General features: G+C 45.5%; 1 protein-coding gene across 1 annotated transcript in view; it reads left to right on the top strand.

Moving 5' to 3' along the window:
- Positions 1 to 15,764, top strand: part of LOC310759456 (uncharacterized protein) — a 63,733-nt gene that overhangs the window by 21,477 nt on the left and 26,492 nt on the right. The gene's annotated exons all lie outside the window — the stretch shown is intronic.

Consider the following 15,764-nt stretch of genomic DNA (forward strand, 5'->3'; position numbering starts at 1 on the left):
CTGACCACTCATCCCTCCACCAGTGCCCCGGCTCTGAACCTTCTCCCCCTGGGGGTTTCTCAGCTGCTGCCTCTCATCACAGCCAGTCCATGATACCTACCCACTTTGAACTTTTTATTTATTTACAGCCAAGTGGTGCAGTGGCGTAGCGTGGGGATGCAGGGGGGGCCGGCCGCACCGGGCGCCACATCTGGGGGGGGCGCTCGCACTCACAGCTCTCTGCCCCTACCTGGCTCACTCACTCTCTCTCACGGGCCTTGCCCCGGGTGCTGACAACCCACGCTACGCCACTGAAGTGGTGTGTAAATGTTATGAAATATATAAATAGGGCTCGGGTCCATCTTGCAGTCTCTTGTCATATCTTTCCCGACATTGTGATGTTGTGCGCTCATGATGTCACCGACATTGTGATGTTGTGCGCTCATGATCAACCGACAAAACTGGTTTCTTATATTCACATGTTAACAAATGCCTTCAAATTGTCGCGAATTCTTCGCGGTGCTTTAGCAGAATGCTCAGAGTCCCAGGTTCTTCAGTGCAGTATTATTTATTGTGAGCGAAATATATACAAATATCTACATGTCAGAGCTACCCTAGGTCCCAGCTCACAAAGGACCAACGCTGCTTCGTTGTTGAGTATAAAAGTCTTTATTGAAGTTCAGTTTCACTTCCAGAGCCGCAGCACGCAGCCCCACGTCTAAAGTGTCAGACCGCTGTTGCTCCATCTGAGTCTCCTCCCCCTTGACACCAATTTAAGATTCTAGCCTTGCTCCACCTTCTCCGCTGCTCCTTCCTCCTCTGGGTCCGCCTGCCCGCCGGGGTTCCGCCCTTTCTAGCCTCTTCTCCCGCTGATTCCCCTGAGCCTTCTCCCTCCCTCCGGCGGGCTTTAGGAGCTGGACTTCCGGTTAGCGCCAGCGCTTAATGGCGGATCTCACCCGGAGCTCCGGGAGAGATCTGCTTCGTGGGTTCGGGTCCTGTCAGCTACGGCGAAGCGGGGACCCTCAAAAATCACAGGCGCGTTGCCTGTGAACCGGAGACTCGGCGGGCACCTTTGCGCCCCCCCGACGCTGCGAAATAGCCTTTTTAAAGGCTGCGGAGCAGCGGAGGGGTTTTGGAGCGGTGCTGAGAGTCGTCTTCACCCAGCCTGCGAAGCGAAGCCGCGTCGCCATTAGCGGAGAGCGCTGATTTCTTCCGGTGAAATTGGATTAAAAGAACAACTATCCGTGAGTAGGATTGACCGCTAAAATATAATTGGACTCTAAAAATAAAGAAATTGGGCACCGAGACGGACAAGCACTAAAAAGGAAGTCTGCTTTCCGTTCTGTAGCAAGATCAAAGCGAAAGGCACTCTAGCTGTAACTGCTTGAGAGGAAATTTGTGGGAATTAAGAAATCCACCACCAAAGCAAAGAACTCCCTCCCCGAAGGCAGGAGGGGGGGGAAGAAGATTTTAAAGTGTTTTCCTGCCAATTTAAAAGAATCGAATTAAGTACCGCTGCTCTTTTACCTGGGATCGGACTGCCGGAGAAAAGGAACCGGCTAAGGACTGTTGCTATAAGAAGGCTAAAAAGTATCTTTAATTGACTTTGGCTACTTCCAACTTGAAACATTGATTTTGTTGCATTGCAAAGTTACTTACAGGACACTATTGATTGGGATCCCCTTGAAAGAGGAAAGAAAAATTGGAAGGGACTAGGAAAACTTTTGTTGTTGTTTTTTTGAAGAGTGTGGGACTATTTTGAGAAGTAAAGAATTGACTCTACGCCCTCTAGAGGACCTACAAATTGTTTCAGCAACAAGTGGAGTTTAAAATCTGAGAACTTTTGTTTGATAGCTCCAAAGTGTGGGAATGACCTTGACTAAAAGACTTTGTTATGGCAGATGGTAAAGAGAAAGGGGATTTACAAGAAACAACCTTGAGATCTGGCAGACAATATAAAATTGACCCTTCCATGCAAAGAAGGGCTTCTGTAATAGGAGCCTCTGGAACTACAGTTGCTGCAAAGCCAAAAGTGAAAGCAATGTCTACAGAAGAATCATTTGCTAAGGTACTGGAGAAGATAAATGACTCTTTGGAGGAATTAAAAAAGCAAGGTGCAGAGACTAAATTACAAGTTGCCGAAACTAAAGTACAAGTTGCTGAAACAAATAAAAAAATTGAAGAAATCTCTGGGAAAATTGACTTAAATACAAAAAGTATAACTGACCTTGGGAACAAAGTGAACTCAAATGCAGAAGCAATTGGGAAATTATTGGAAGATTCATCTACAACACGAAAGATAGCCGAGGAAGCTAAGGAAATTGCAACTGCTGCGGAGGAAAAATTTCCACCAGTTTATAAGAAACTGGATGAGTATGAGTTGGCACTCTCTATGCAGGATATGCAACGTAAGGAGAGGAATTTAAGGATCAGACTTGTGCCGGAAAAGGAAGGAGACAACTTGGTGGACTATTTGACAAAAGAATTTTCTGATTTCTGGAAGCAGGAGTTGGAGAAAGAAGACTTTAAGATAGAAAGTGCATTTAGATTGGGAACAAGACAGAAGAAGAATCGACCCAGAGATTGTCTTATTACTCTAAGATCAAAGGAGGAGCGAGATAAAATACTGAACCTGCATTACCAAACAACCCTTCGAATTGAAGATTTTTATATCGAGATCTTTAAAGACATCCCTAAGAGTATCTTGGACGCAAGAGGACATTACAAGGACCTGGTGATATTGCTGAAGAGGAACTACATACCATTCAGGTGGGAATTTCCCCAAGGCTTGACTTTTAAATACAAGGGAAAGAAGAGAAGAATAAAGACTGTAAGTGATAAAGACAAGTTCCTGGGAGAACACGAAGAAGACCTACAGAAAGAGACATTTCCAGGACAAGGGCATCCGTCACTGGACACGAACATGGCACCACCGACAGACGAGGAACAAAAACAGGGAGCTGTAGGAGGAAGGAGTAAATAATCCCATCATGGCTCTGCAACTTCTAACCTGGAATTGTAACGGTTTGAACATTCCCAGGAAGAGAAAAAATATATTTCATGCCTTAAAGAAAGACCAACTGGACTTGATTTGTCTACAAGAGACTCATGTGACAAGAGCACATAGAAAATTACTAATAAATAAAAGACTGGGACAGGAATTTATATCCTCAGACAGAGTAAAAAAGAGAGGAGTGGTGATCTATGCAAAAGAAAAATTGCAACCGAAACAAATTTTTAAAGATGATCAAGGAAGATATTTGGCAATTGAAATTCAATCCCAAGGAGAGAAGTATTTGATAGTGGGAATCTACGCACCAAATGAAGGGAAAGCTGAATTCTTTAAGAAGTTGCATGAAATTTTGATGGACCATATGGATTACAACTTAATTTTGATGGGAGATATGAATGGAGTAGTTTCAACAAATATGGACAAAGCACAAAGACAGGTAATAACAAAAGATGGAAGATTACCAAAGACTTTTTTTGAAATGACTGACAATATGGACTTGATTGATATTTGGAGAACAAAACACCCATTAGAAAGAGAGGGAACCTTCTTTTCTGAAGCCAAAATGACATGGACAAGGATTGACCAAATTTGGGTGACTAGCAGTATGGCGCCGAACATAAAAAAAGTAGAAATCTGCCCAAAAACTTTCTCCGACCATAATGCTGTAAAGATGGCGATGAGGCAAACAACAACTGGTTCCTTCAGATGGAGAATGAATGGCACCTTATTCAGAGATGAGGAGATTTGCAAGAAGGCCCAAAAAACTTTGAAAGACTACTTTGAAATCAACTTAAGGTCTAAAGTAGAAAAAAGAATAGTATGGGACGCAAGCAAAGCCGTGATGAGAGGGTTCTTGATTCAGCAAAATACCTTAAAGAAAAGAAAGCAAAATGAGAAGGAGAGAATTTTGGAAAAGATAAAAGAAGGGGAAAAACAACTAAGATCGAAGCCAAAATCCCAAGAGATTTTAAGAGAAATTAAATTCCATCAAACACAATATATGGAACTGATGAATCAGGAATTAGAGTGGAAAATTAAACAAATGAGACAAAAGACCTTTGAATCTGCTTACAAATGTGGTAAGTTATTGGCTTGGCAAATAAAGAAGAGACAAAAACTCAACACGGTGACAAATATTGAGGTGGAAGGAAAGAATATAAGCAACCCAGTGGAAATTAGGAACTGTTTTCAGAACTACTTTAGACAACTCTACACACAAGGGCCGCAGAATGAAATGGATATACAACAATTCCTCGAGAAAAACGGGCTGAAAAAGGTTTCGCAGGAAAGTAAAGCAATTTTGAATCAGGAGATATCAGCACAAGAAATAGAAGATGCCATTCAAGGCATGACGCTGGGCAAATCCCCCGGGCCGGATGGACTGACTTCCAAATATTATAAAGTTTTGAAGGAAGGACTGATACAGCCCTTGAAGGAAGTCTGTAATGAGATTATGGAGGGGAAAAGGGCACCTGATACGTGGAGTGAGGCCTATATCACACTTATACCAAAGACAGAGACTGAAAAGACTCAACTTAAAAACTACCGACCCATCTCGTTATTGAATGTGGATTACAAAATCTTTGCTGATATTTTAGCAAAGAGACTGAAAAGAGTTTTGATGGAGGAGATTCATGGGGACCAAGCGGGCTTTCTCCCAAAAAGGCATTTGTCGAACAATGTAAGGAATATAATTGACATTTTGGAAAAGCTGGAAGTGAATATAAACACTAAGGCTGTTTTGATATTTGTGGATGCCGAGAAAGCCTTTGACAACATTTCTTGGAGTTTTATGTTGAAGAACCTCCGGGGGATGGGGGTAGGCCAAGGGTTTGAGAATGGTATAGGTGCAATATACTCTGAACAGAAAGCGAAACTTATTGTAAATAATGTGGTTACAGAAGAGTTCAAGATTGAAAAAGGGACACGTCAGGGGTGCCCTATCTCCCCACTACTTTTTATATCGGTCCTGGAGGTTTTGCTTAATATGATTAGGAGGGACCAGTTGGTTAAAGGGATTCAGGTCGGAGTTAAACAATATAAATTGAGAGCATTTGCAGATGATTTAGTACTTACATTGCAAGAGCCAGAAGCTAGCACGAAAAGAGTTTTGGAAATAATTCAAGAGTTTGGTCAAATGGCAGGATTTAAATTGAATAAGTCAAAGACAAAGGTTTTGGAGAAAAATTTGACACAGATAGAAAAAGAAAGGTTTCAGAACGAGACAGGGTTGACTGTGGTTAAAAAAGTGAAATATTTGGGTATAAATATGACAGCTAAAAATGTGAATTTGTTTAAAGATAATTATGAAAAAACTTGGAGAGAAGTGAAAAAAGATTTGGAGACTTGGTCTAATTTAAAGCTTTCCTTGTTAGGCCGAATTGCAGTTATAAAAATGAATGTATTGCCAAGAATGTTGTTTTTGTTTCAAGCATTGCAAATAATGGACAAAATGGATTGTTTCAAGAAGTGGCAAAAAGATATATCTAAATTTGTCTGGCAGGGCAAAAAGCCCAGAATTAAATTTAAGATATTAACGGATTCAAAGGAAAGAGGGGGGTTTGCCCTGCCAGACTTTAAATTGTACTATGAAGCGGCAGCTTTTTGCTGGCTGAAAGAATGGCTGCTTCTTGAAAACACAGACATTTTGGATTTGGAAGGTTTTAACAATATTTTTGGGTGGCATGCATATTTGTGGTATGACAAGGTTAAAGCACACAAAAGTTTTAAAAATCATATTGTCAGAAAAGCACTATTAAATGTTTGGGTTAGATATAAAGATCTGCTGGAAAATAAAACTCCAAGGTGGCTGTCGCCAATGGAAGCTAAGGCAGTTAAAAAGTTAAACATGGAGTCCAAGTGGCCAAGATACTGGGAAATTTTGGAAAAGGAAGGGGACAAACTGAGATTGCAGAGCTTTGAGAAATTAAAAGGGAAGGTGAGAGATTGGTTGCACTATCATCAAATAAATGAAGCGTTTAAACTAGACAGTAAAATTGGCTTCCAGGTGGAAAAATCAAAATTGGAGACAGAACTGTTAGAACCCAGTACTAAGAATTTGTCAAAAATGTACAATTTGCTGCTGAAATGGAATACACAAGATGAAACGGTTAAATCAGCCATGATTAAATGGGCTCAGGACATTGGTCATAATATTTTGTTTGCTGATTGGGAAAAGTTGTGGACCACCGGGATGAAATTTACGGCATGTAATGCCTTAAGAGAAAATATTATGAAAATGATATATAGGTGGTACATAACCCCAGTCAAGCTTGCAAAGATTTACCATTTGCCTGATAATAAATGTTGGAAATGTAAAGAAACTGAAGGTACATTTTTTCATCTTTGGTGGACTTGCCCGAAGATTAAGGCATTCTGGGAAATGATCTATAATGAACTTAAAAAGGTATTTAAATATACTTTCCCCAAGAAACCAGAGGCCTTTCTCTTGGGTATAGTCGGCCAAGGGGTGTTAAAGACGGATATAACTTTCTTTATGTATGCTACAACAGCAGCTAGAATACTCATTGCGAAGTACTGGAAGACGCAAGAGCTACCCACACTGGAAGAATGGCAGATGAAGGTGATAGACTACATGGGCTTGGCAGAAATGACGAGCAGAATCCGAAACCAGGGAAGAGAAGCAGCGTAAGAAGAATGGAAAAAATTCAAGGACTATTTAAAGAAATATCACAAAGTTAACGAAAGTTAGAATGATGTTGGATTGGAAAGTAAATGGTTACTATTAGCAATGGTTAAGACAAGGAGAATAAGGAAGATTAGTTTAAATCTAAATTAAAATAAGGGAAGATTTGCTGAGTAATTGATAAGAATTTGGAATACAGAAAAGGGAGGCATGAGGAAGTCGGGGAAGAAAGGTATAAGAAATTAGGATATGAAATGGTACATGTTTTTTGTTTTGTTTATGTCTTTGTATGTTTATGTATGTTATGTTTATATGGAAAAAATTCTTGAATAAAAATATTATAAAAAAAAATATTTATTGTGAGCGAAATATATACAAATATCTACATGTCAGAGCTACCCTAGGTCCCAGCTCACAAAGGACCAACGCTGCTTCGTTGTTGAGTATAAAAGTCTTTATTGAAGTTCAGTTTCACTTCCAGAGCCGCAGCGCGCAGCTCCACGTCTCAAGTGTCAGACCGCTGATGCTCCGTCTGAGTCTCCTCCCCCTTGACACCAATTTAAGATTCTAGCCTTGCTCCACCTTCTCCGCTGCTCCTTCCTCCTCTGGGTCCGCCTGCCCGCCGGGGTTCCGCCCTTTCTAGCCTCTTCTCCCGCTGATTCCCCTGAGCCTTCTCCCTCCCTCCGGCGGGCTTTAGGAGCTGGTTCCCCATCCGGGTCTCCTGCTGTTCCGCGCGCCTGCACATTTGAACTTGGCGCGCGCGCCCAGCCAGCAGCTTTCCTCCTGACCGTTCCACTGCTGCTGTCACTGCTTCCCCCTTCGGGGGGGCTAGCTGCAACTGACCTCCCCTCCGTTGGAGGCGTGGTCAGCCCTGACTCCCTCTCTGGAGGAGACACTGCCCCTGACACATGTGACTCTTCCCCCCCACTACGCTCTGGTGGGGAAACTGGTCCCGATCCTCCACTGCTGCTTTGGGGTTCCCCTCTGGCTCCTTGTTTCTGGTGCGTCCCCCCTGGGACCCCCCTTGCCCTGACCATCGGCGCCCCCTTCTGGGAATCTTCTGATTCGCTGGAGAAGCTCATGGAATCTCTCGGGCCACTGTCATACTCCCCTACGCTGCCCTCGGACTCTTCCCCTTCGCTCTCCCAATCCTCTCTCCCCAGTGCTCCTGCTCCTGATTCCCTGACACTACAAATATCTACAGAAGCTGTACATACAATCAGACAGAGTGCAGTATTATTTATTGTGAGCTAAATATATACAAATATCTACAGAAGCGGTACATACAATCAGACAGAGTACCTGGCTGCACCTTAAAGCAAATAGGAAGACTCTTTTTTAAAAAAAAATATATTCTTTATTTAATTTTATTTATAATAATATTTTATTAAGTTTAACAATAGAAATAGAAAAATACATAAAACACACAGAAAAATAATAAACAACAATACAATCTTTCACACACAAAAAAGAAAAAGACAATCAAAAACACCACAAATAACATAAATAACCTAAAATAAACACAAATCACTCTTTGCTAATTATTCATCTTTAGTTAACTTATTTTCCTGACTTCCTCACACCTCCCTTTTTTATATCCCTCTTTAACAATTAGCTCAGCAAATTCATATCGTACTGCTTTGTCCTTAAATGTTTACCTCCCAAATTTATAATTTCCAATTTTTATCTCTTGTTACTAGAACTTCTTCTTTTAATTTCAATATCATCCACATTCATATTGTGAAGGGATGTTGAGCTGCTTGTGCGTAAAGTTCCTAGTCCCTCAGTGTTTGGCTAAGTCCACAAACCACTGTCTGTAACGGAGCGCCATAAGCATGGCTCCGTCAGTCGCTGGCAGAATCCGACAGTGGGCGTTTACGGAATTTCTTCCAGCATAACAGCTCCTTAACGGAAACACGTCTTCTGGACTCTCTACATGACAATTTCCGGCGAGGAGTGGGTGTCCCTATAGGAGGTCCTGAAACCTCCTCGCTGTTCTCGCTGGAATTGTCTCTGAGCCCTTCTTCTGACTCGCTTTCCCTTGGAGCTCTTTCTCGCCCCCTGCTGGTTCCCTCCTCCGCTGATAAGTCTCTCTCAAACTCTGGGAGCCCTTGCACCACCGGTTCTTCCGATGACAGTTCCCTGACATCCACCTCCCCTCCAGGGCCCCCTCCACCCCTCCCCTCCCTTCCTCTGCTGGAGGTGAGGGAGCAAAACCCCGGAAAGAACTTCCCTCATCTTCCGAGGTCTCGAACATTTTCCTCCACCGGTTGCTGTTTCGGGTTTCTAAGTACTCATCCTCCTCGGAATCTATTCCTTCTTCCCACTCTGACCCCGTGAATCCTTCCAATTCCTCCTCCTCGTCGGTGGTGCCAAAGTACTCCCTCCGGAACCTCGCTACTGACTGAGGTTTCCTGGGGAACCTTTGATGGAACGCTTCGATCAAGACCTCGTCATTGACTTCCTCTGCCGTCACCCAGGTGTTTTCTGACTCCGGTTCCCCTTCCCACGCTACCAAATACTCCACCTGATTACCCTTCCACCTGGAGTCGAGGATTTCCGCCACATGGTTGCTGCTTTCCCTCTCTTCTAAGACTGGTCCCTGTGGGGAAACCCCTTCTTTTCCCCCCCTATACGGTGACAGTAATGACCTGTGGAATACTGGATGCAGTTTCATGTGGTTCGGTAACCGGAGTCTGAAAGCTACTGGGTTAACCTGTTGAATGACCTCAAATGGTCCCAATCTTTTGGGTCTCAATTTCTTGCAACCCCCCTTGAACGGCAGTCCTTGGGTGGACAGCCACACCTGATCCCCCACCCTTATAGTTTCACCTTCCCTTCTGTTCTTGTCTGCCTGCTTCTTATATTGTTCTTTGGCCCTTTCTAAGTTGAGTTGGAGTTGACGATGGATCGCTTCCATTTCTTCTACAAACAGTTCTGCGGCTGGGACGCTCCATCTCTCCCCTCCTCCCCCTGGAAATGCCCTGGGGTGGCACCCATAATTAGCCAAAAAGGGGCTCATCCCAGTGGACACATTCTCCGCATTATTGTAGGCAAATTCCGCCAGCGCCAACTTTTCCACCCAATCGTTCTCTCTGTCATTGACATAACACCTCAGGTATTGTTGGAGGATACCGTTTGCTCTTTCCGCCTGCCCGTTGGTTTCTGGGTGCCGGGCAGTCGAAAAATTGACCTCCACGTGCAGTAAGCTCATGAGCTTCCTCCAGAACCTGGACGTGAATTGTTTGCCCCGGTCTGAGACCACCCTCAAGGGGGCGCCATGCAGTCTAAAAATATGTTCTACAAACAATTTAGCTGTCTCTTCCGCCGTGACTGCATGTGAGCAAGCTACAAAGTGGCCCATCTTAGTTAACAGGTCTACTACTACCAGTATGGCGGTTTTCCCCTTGGATTTCGGCAGATCAGTCATAAAATCTATCGATACCGCCTCCCATGGCCTCTCTGGTGTGGGCAATGGTTCTAACAACCCCGCCGGCGCCCGCCTTTCTCCCTTGGCTCGCTGGCATTGGTCACACCCTCTTACATACTCCCTTACATCTTCCCTCACCCTGGGCCACCAAAATTCCCTGGTAACCAACCACATGGTTTTGTGTTGCCCAAAATGCCCTGCGGTAGGGCTGTCGTGCATCTGTTTGAGTACTCTCCCTCTCAATTCCCCTTCGGGTATATATAGTGCCCCCTTTGTAATACAATGCCCCGTTTCTTTCTTCAAAACCTCCGGAGTTTTCTCCCTCCCTCCTTAGACCTTGGAGCTTATTCTGGGTGTATTCATCATTCTGCGTCTCCTCTACCAGTTCCCTTTGCCCCACCAACGCCGCCCCACACACCCAGCGGTCCTCTGGGATGATATGTCTCTCTTCGGGTGCTCCCTCCCCCTCCAAATACTCTGGTTTGCGTGAGAGAGCGTCCGCCCTGACGTTTTCTGGGCCTGGCACATAGCAAATTTCAAAATAAAATTTGGAGAACTCCTGTGCCCATCTCACTTGCCGTTGGTTGAGCACTCGTGCCGTTCTCCAGTACTCTAAATTCTTGTGGTCCGTGCATACTTGCACCTTGTGTTGTGCACCAATTAGTAAGTGTCTCCATTTCCGGAACGCTTCGTGAATGGCGAGTAGTTCTCGGTCATATACCGTGTAGTTCTTCTCGGATTTGTTTAACTTCCGCGAGAAGAAGGCACACGGTCTCCACTCCGACTTATCCTTCCCCGGCTGAAGAAGCACCGCCCCCACCGCCCGGTCTGATGCGTCCGTTTCCACTCTCATGGGTTTTTGTAAATCCACGTGCAGGAGCTGTTCTTCCGAAGCGAAGGCCTTTTTCAATTCTTCGAATGCTTGCTCCGCTTCTGCCGTCCAAACAAATTTCTTCTTGCTGCTGAGACAGTCCGTGATGGGAGCCGTTAAATGGGCAAAGTTCTTGATGAACTTCCGATAAAAGTTCCCAAACCCTAAGAATCTTTGCACATCCTTTTTCGTTTTCGGTGTCTTCCATTCCAGTACCGCCTGGACCTTGCCTGGATCCATGGCTAATCCCTTGTCTGACAAGCAGTACCCCAGGAATTCCACCTCCTTGGTGTGAAACTGACACTTCTCCAATTTCACCCACAGCTGGTTAGCTTGCAGTTGGCTCAACACTTCCCTGACGTCCTTTACATGCTGCTCCTCATTCTCTGAATATACTAACACGTCATCTAGGAACGCCACGCAATTCTTGTAGAGCAGAGGTCCCAGGACGTGGTTCATGAACGATTGAAAACATGCTGAGCCTGCTTGTAATCCAAAGGGCATAACGAGATATTCGAAAGCCCCCAAATGGGTGAACATGGTAGTCTTCCATTCATCCCCCTTCCTTATCCGTATCAGGTTGTATGCTCCCCTCAGGTCCAGTTTAGTAAAAATCTTTCACTTCCTCACCCTGGTCAAAATGTCATCAATTCTGGGCATAGGGAAAGCCCCTGGTTCCGACACGGCATTTAGGGCCCGGTAGTCCACGACCAATCTCGGTTTATCCGTGTTTTTTTTGTCCACAAAAAACACTGGGCTGCCCCCCACCGCTCTGGACTCTCTGATGAAACCTCTCTTCAGGTTTTTGTCAATAAACTCCCTCAACTCCTGCATTTCCCTGTCTGACATGGCATACAGCTTGCCCACAGGGAGCTGGGCTCCAGGGACTAGATTGATCTGGCAGTCAAAGGGTCTATGCGGTGGTAGTTTGTCTGCTTCCCTTTCGCTGAAGACATTGCTCAGGTCAGCGTATTGTTTGGGCACCTTTCTTTTGTCCGTTACTTCTGTTCCTGCTAGTAAGGCCCTTGCCCCTTCTGGAGCCTTGCCCTCTTTGCAATATTCTAGGCAATGTGCTGACCCAAAGGAGACCACTCTCTGATGCCAACCCACTAGCGGATCATGCAACGCTAGCCAGCTCATCCCCAAAATAATGGGAGCCCCTCCCAAGGTGGCCACATTGAACGCTATTCTTTCGGTGTGCCTGGCTACCCTCATTACCATTGGGACGGTCTGTAAGCTGACTTCTCCTCCCAACAGCTCTCTCCCATCGATCGTGGTCACCTGCAAGGGGTTGCTTAAAGGGATAGTCTGTATCTGGTGTTCTGCTGCAAACTCCTTGCTCATAAAATTACAGGAGCTGCCTGAGTCCAACAGCGCCCTTATCTTTAAGGGATGTCCGTTTGGCAGCTCTAGCAACACCTCTATCACTAGGGCTGGTCTCGGAGGTTCCGGCGTGGGCACTTTTACTGCTCCTTGGCCTGACTGCTGTGCCCTGATGGAGGCAGTCAGGCGTTGGCTTTTACTTGGTCCTGCCCTTCCTCCTCCTTCCCCCCAACAGCTCCTGCCATCCCTTGCCATTCCTTTCTTTGTGGACAGACTCTGGCAAAATGACCTGGCTGCTGGCAGAGATAACATTTCTTGGGGCTCTTCCCCTCCTTCTTCCGCCCTTCACTGGGATTTGAAACTGCCCGTGCGCGCGCTGTTCCAACTTCCATCGGCTCTGCGGGTGGGAAAGTTGGCTCCGGAATCTCTGGAATGCGGAAATCCCTCCAACGCTCCCCTTTCCCTTCCTGCTTCTCCAAGGCTCTAGCCTCCTGGCGTGCTCCAATGGTCAGCGCTGATTTGGTCAGCTGGTCCATAGACTCCGCCCTGGGCGCCCAGGAAAGTTCGTCTTTCACAGCCGAAGAAAGTCCCTCTTCGAAAAGCATTTGAATGGGTTCCGCTGACAGATCCCACCCCAATTTGTGTATCAACATAGTAAACTCAGTCCAGTACTCACGGACAGATCGGCTCCCCTGTTTACAAGCCATCAACTGTCTGCGCACCACTCCCTGTTCAATGTCGCTGGAAAACATCAGGTCCATGGCGCGAAAAAACTTCCGTGCGTCTTTCAAGACTTCATTATGCCCTGCCATCAGGGGTCTAACCCAGTCTCTCGCCCCCCCTTCGAGATGGCTAACCACAAACGCCACTCGCGATTCCTCGTCGGGAAAGTCATCAAACTGCAGATTAAGAGCATACTGCATCTCTGTCCTAAAGGCTTTATAGTTACTGGGATCCCCCCCAAACTTCTGCACCAATCCTGGCATCTTTCTTGCTTGTGGGGGGGCCTTTGCCTTTTCTGCATCCTGAGCCCTCCTCTCATCGAGCCTCGCCGTTTGCAGCGCTAGCTGGACCTCCAACACCCGGTACCTTTCTTCCAGGCTTGGACCGGCTCCAGCTCCTCCTGCATCTCCGGTTCCGGCTGGGTTGCTCATGATGCCTTCTCTGCACAAGCTGCTTTCAGGGACTGTCGGATTGCTGTGAAGGGATGTTGAGCTGCTTGTGCGTAAAGTTCCTAGTCCCTCAGTGTTTGGCTAAGTCCACAAACCACTGTCTGTAACGGAGCGCCATAAGCATGGCTCCGTCAGTCGCTGGCAGAATCCGACAGTGGGCGTTTACGGAATTTCTTCCAGCATAACAGCTCCTTAACGGAAACACGTCTTCTGGACTCTCTACGTGACAATTTCCAGCGAGGAGTGGGTGTCCCTATAGGAGGTCCTGAAACCTCCTCGCTGTTCTCGCTGGAATTGTCTCTGAGCCCTTCTTCTGACTCGCTTTCCCTTGGAGCTCTTTCTCGCCCCCTGCTGGTTCCCTCCTCCGCTGATAAGTCTCTCTCAACCTCTGGGAGCCCTTGCACCACCGGTTCTTCCGATGACAGTTCCCTGACACATACATTTTACAGTACTTCTGTAAATAGATTTTAAATTTCTTTCTCTCTGACTACACTCCTCTACACCAGTGTTTCCCAACCTTGGGCCTCCAGCTGTTTTTGAACTATAATTCCCATCATCCCTGACCGCTGGTCTTGCTAGCTAGGGATGATGGGAGTTGTAGTCCAAAAACAGCTGGAGGCCCAAGGTTGGGAAACACTGCTCTACACCACCACCATGACCTCTGGACAGGTTAACCTTTTAAACCGATGACAGCACATTACTGCTTAGTCATTCTGACCCAGTAACTCTACAGAAAGTATTGCATCAGCCTGTTGCATCAACTAGCAAACTCAAGCCTGCAGACTTACTTTCACAGCATTCTGTGAATCCCGACAAAATATCTCGAAGCATCATATTCCCAGTTAAATGTCCAAATATGAGCTAGTGGTAATGGTTTCACTTGGGAAATACAACAACTGTACAAGCTGCAGAGACCTAAAAATAGTTTTTTATACAAGCAACTAATCTGTGAAGCCCCCTCATGCGAAGTGAGTGGGCTCTTCAAATCCAGGGTTTGCACTCCCCTACCAATTCCTGTCAGTGGGGAATCCAGGTCTGCCCACATCTGAAACAGTCAAGTGTAGCATGTTGTTCTTTACCTTAAAGGGCAGATACAAACATTTACTCTAATGTGAGGAAGTAGCAAGTATTGCAAATATTCACATGTTACATTCAACAAATGCTCAATCTGCGTACACGAGTAGCTAAGTTGTACACTCATACAATTATTCACAGTTATTCACTTTATGAAGGCTGATTTCAAAAAGCTGAAGGAACTACTGGGTGAGATCCTATGGTCAGAAACACTCAATAAGATGGTCCAAATGCTGAAATTTCTACTGAAGTATTCCTCACTGGACTCTTAACAAATATATTCCTCCCTGGGCCCACTAGAATTTCAGTGGTACCTCGGGTTACGAATGCTTCGAGTTACGTTTTGTCGGGTTACAAATAATTTTAACCCAGATGTGAGTTTTCTGAGCTCTCGGAGGCCTCGCCACTGCCAAGTCCCAACATCCGTGGGGCCTACGGACGCTCAAAAATTGGCCTCCAGCCATGTGAGCTCTCCGAGGCCTCCACGGATGCCGGGAGCCAAGCCAATTGTGATTGTGGAAGAGGACCCTGAGCCCCATTCAAAAAATGACTCATCAGCACAAGTAAGGAAAAAAAATCACATTTTCATTTTATACTGTTTTATTGATTTCATTTTATGGATCAATGGCTTCGTTAGATAGTAAAATTTTTGCAGAATTGCTGTTTTTGGGGTCGCTTTTCGTCGTCTGGTTCCTGATTGTGTGACTGCAGAAATGGATAAGACCTACACTGGCTCCCAGTACATTTCCGAGCACAATTCAAAGTGTTGGTGCTGACCTTTAAAGCCCTAAACGGCCTCAGTCCAGTATATCTGAAGGAGCGTCTCCACCCCCATTGTTCTACCCGGACACCAAGGTCCAGCACCGAGGGCCTTCTGGCGGTTCCCTCACTGCGAGAAGCCAAGTTACAGGGAACCAGGCAGAGGGTCTTCTCAGTAGTGGCGCCCTCCCTGTGGAACGCCCTCCCACCAGATGTCAAAGAGAACAACAACTACCAGACTTTTAGAAGACATCTGAAGGCAGCCCTGTTTAGGGAAGCTTTTAATGTTTGATGTATCACAGTATTTTAATATTCTTTTAGAAGCCGCCCAGAGTGGCTGGGGAGGCCCAGCCAGATGGGCGGGGTAAAAAAAATAATAATAATAATATATTATTATTATTATTATTATTATTATTATTATTATTATTATTAAAGCACCCCATCCAAACTGACTATCATCAGTTATTTTTTTTCATCTAAACTGCTGTCTTATTTAC

Source organism: Podarcis filfolensis (assembly GCF_964270895.1).
Source record: "Podarcis filfolensis genome assembly, chromosome: 3".
Lineage (NCBI taxonomy): Eukaryota > Metazoa > Chordata > Lepidosauria > Squamata > Lacertidae > Podarcis > Podarcis filfolensis.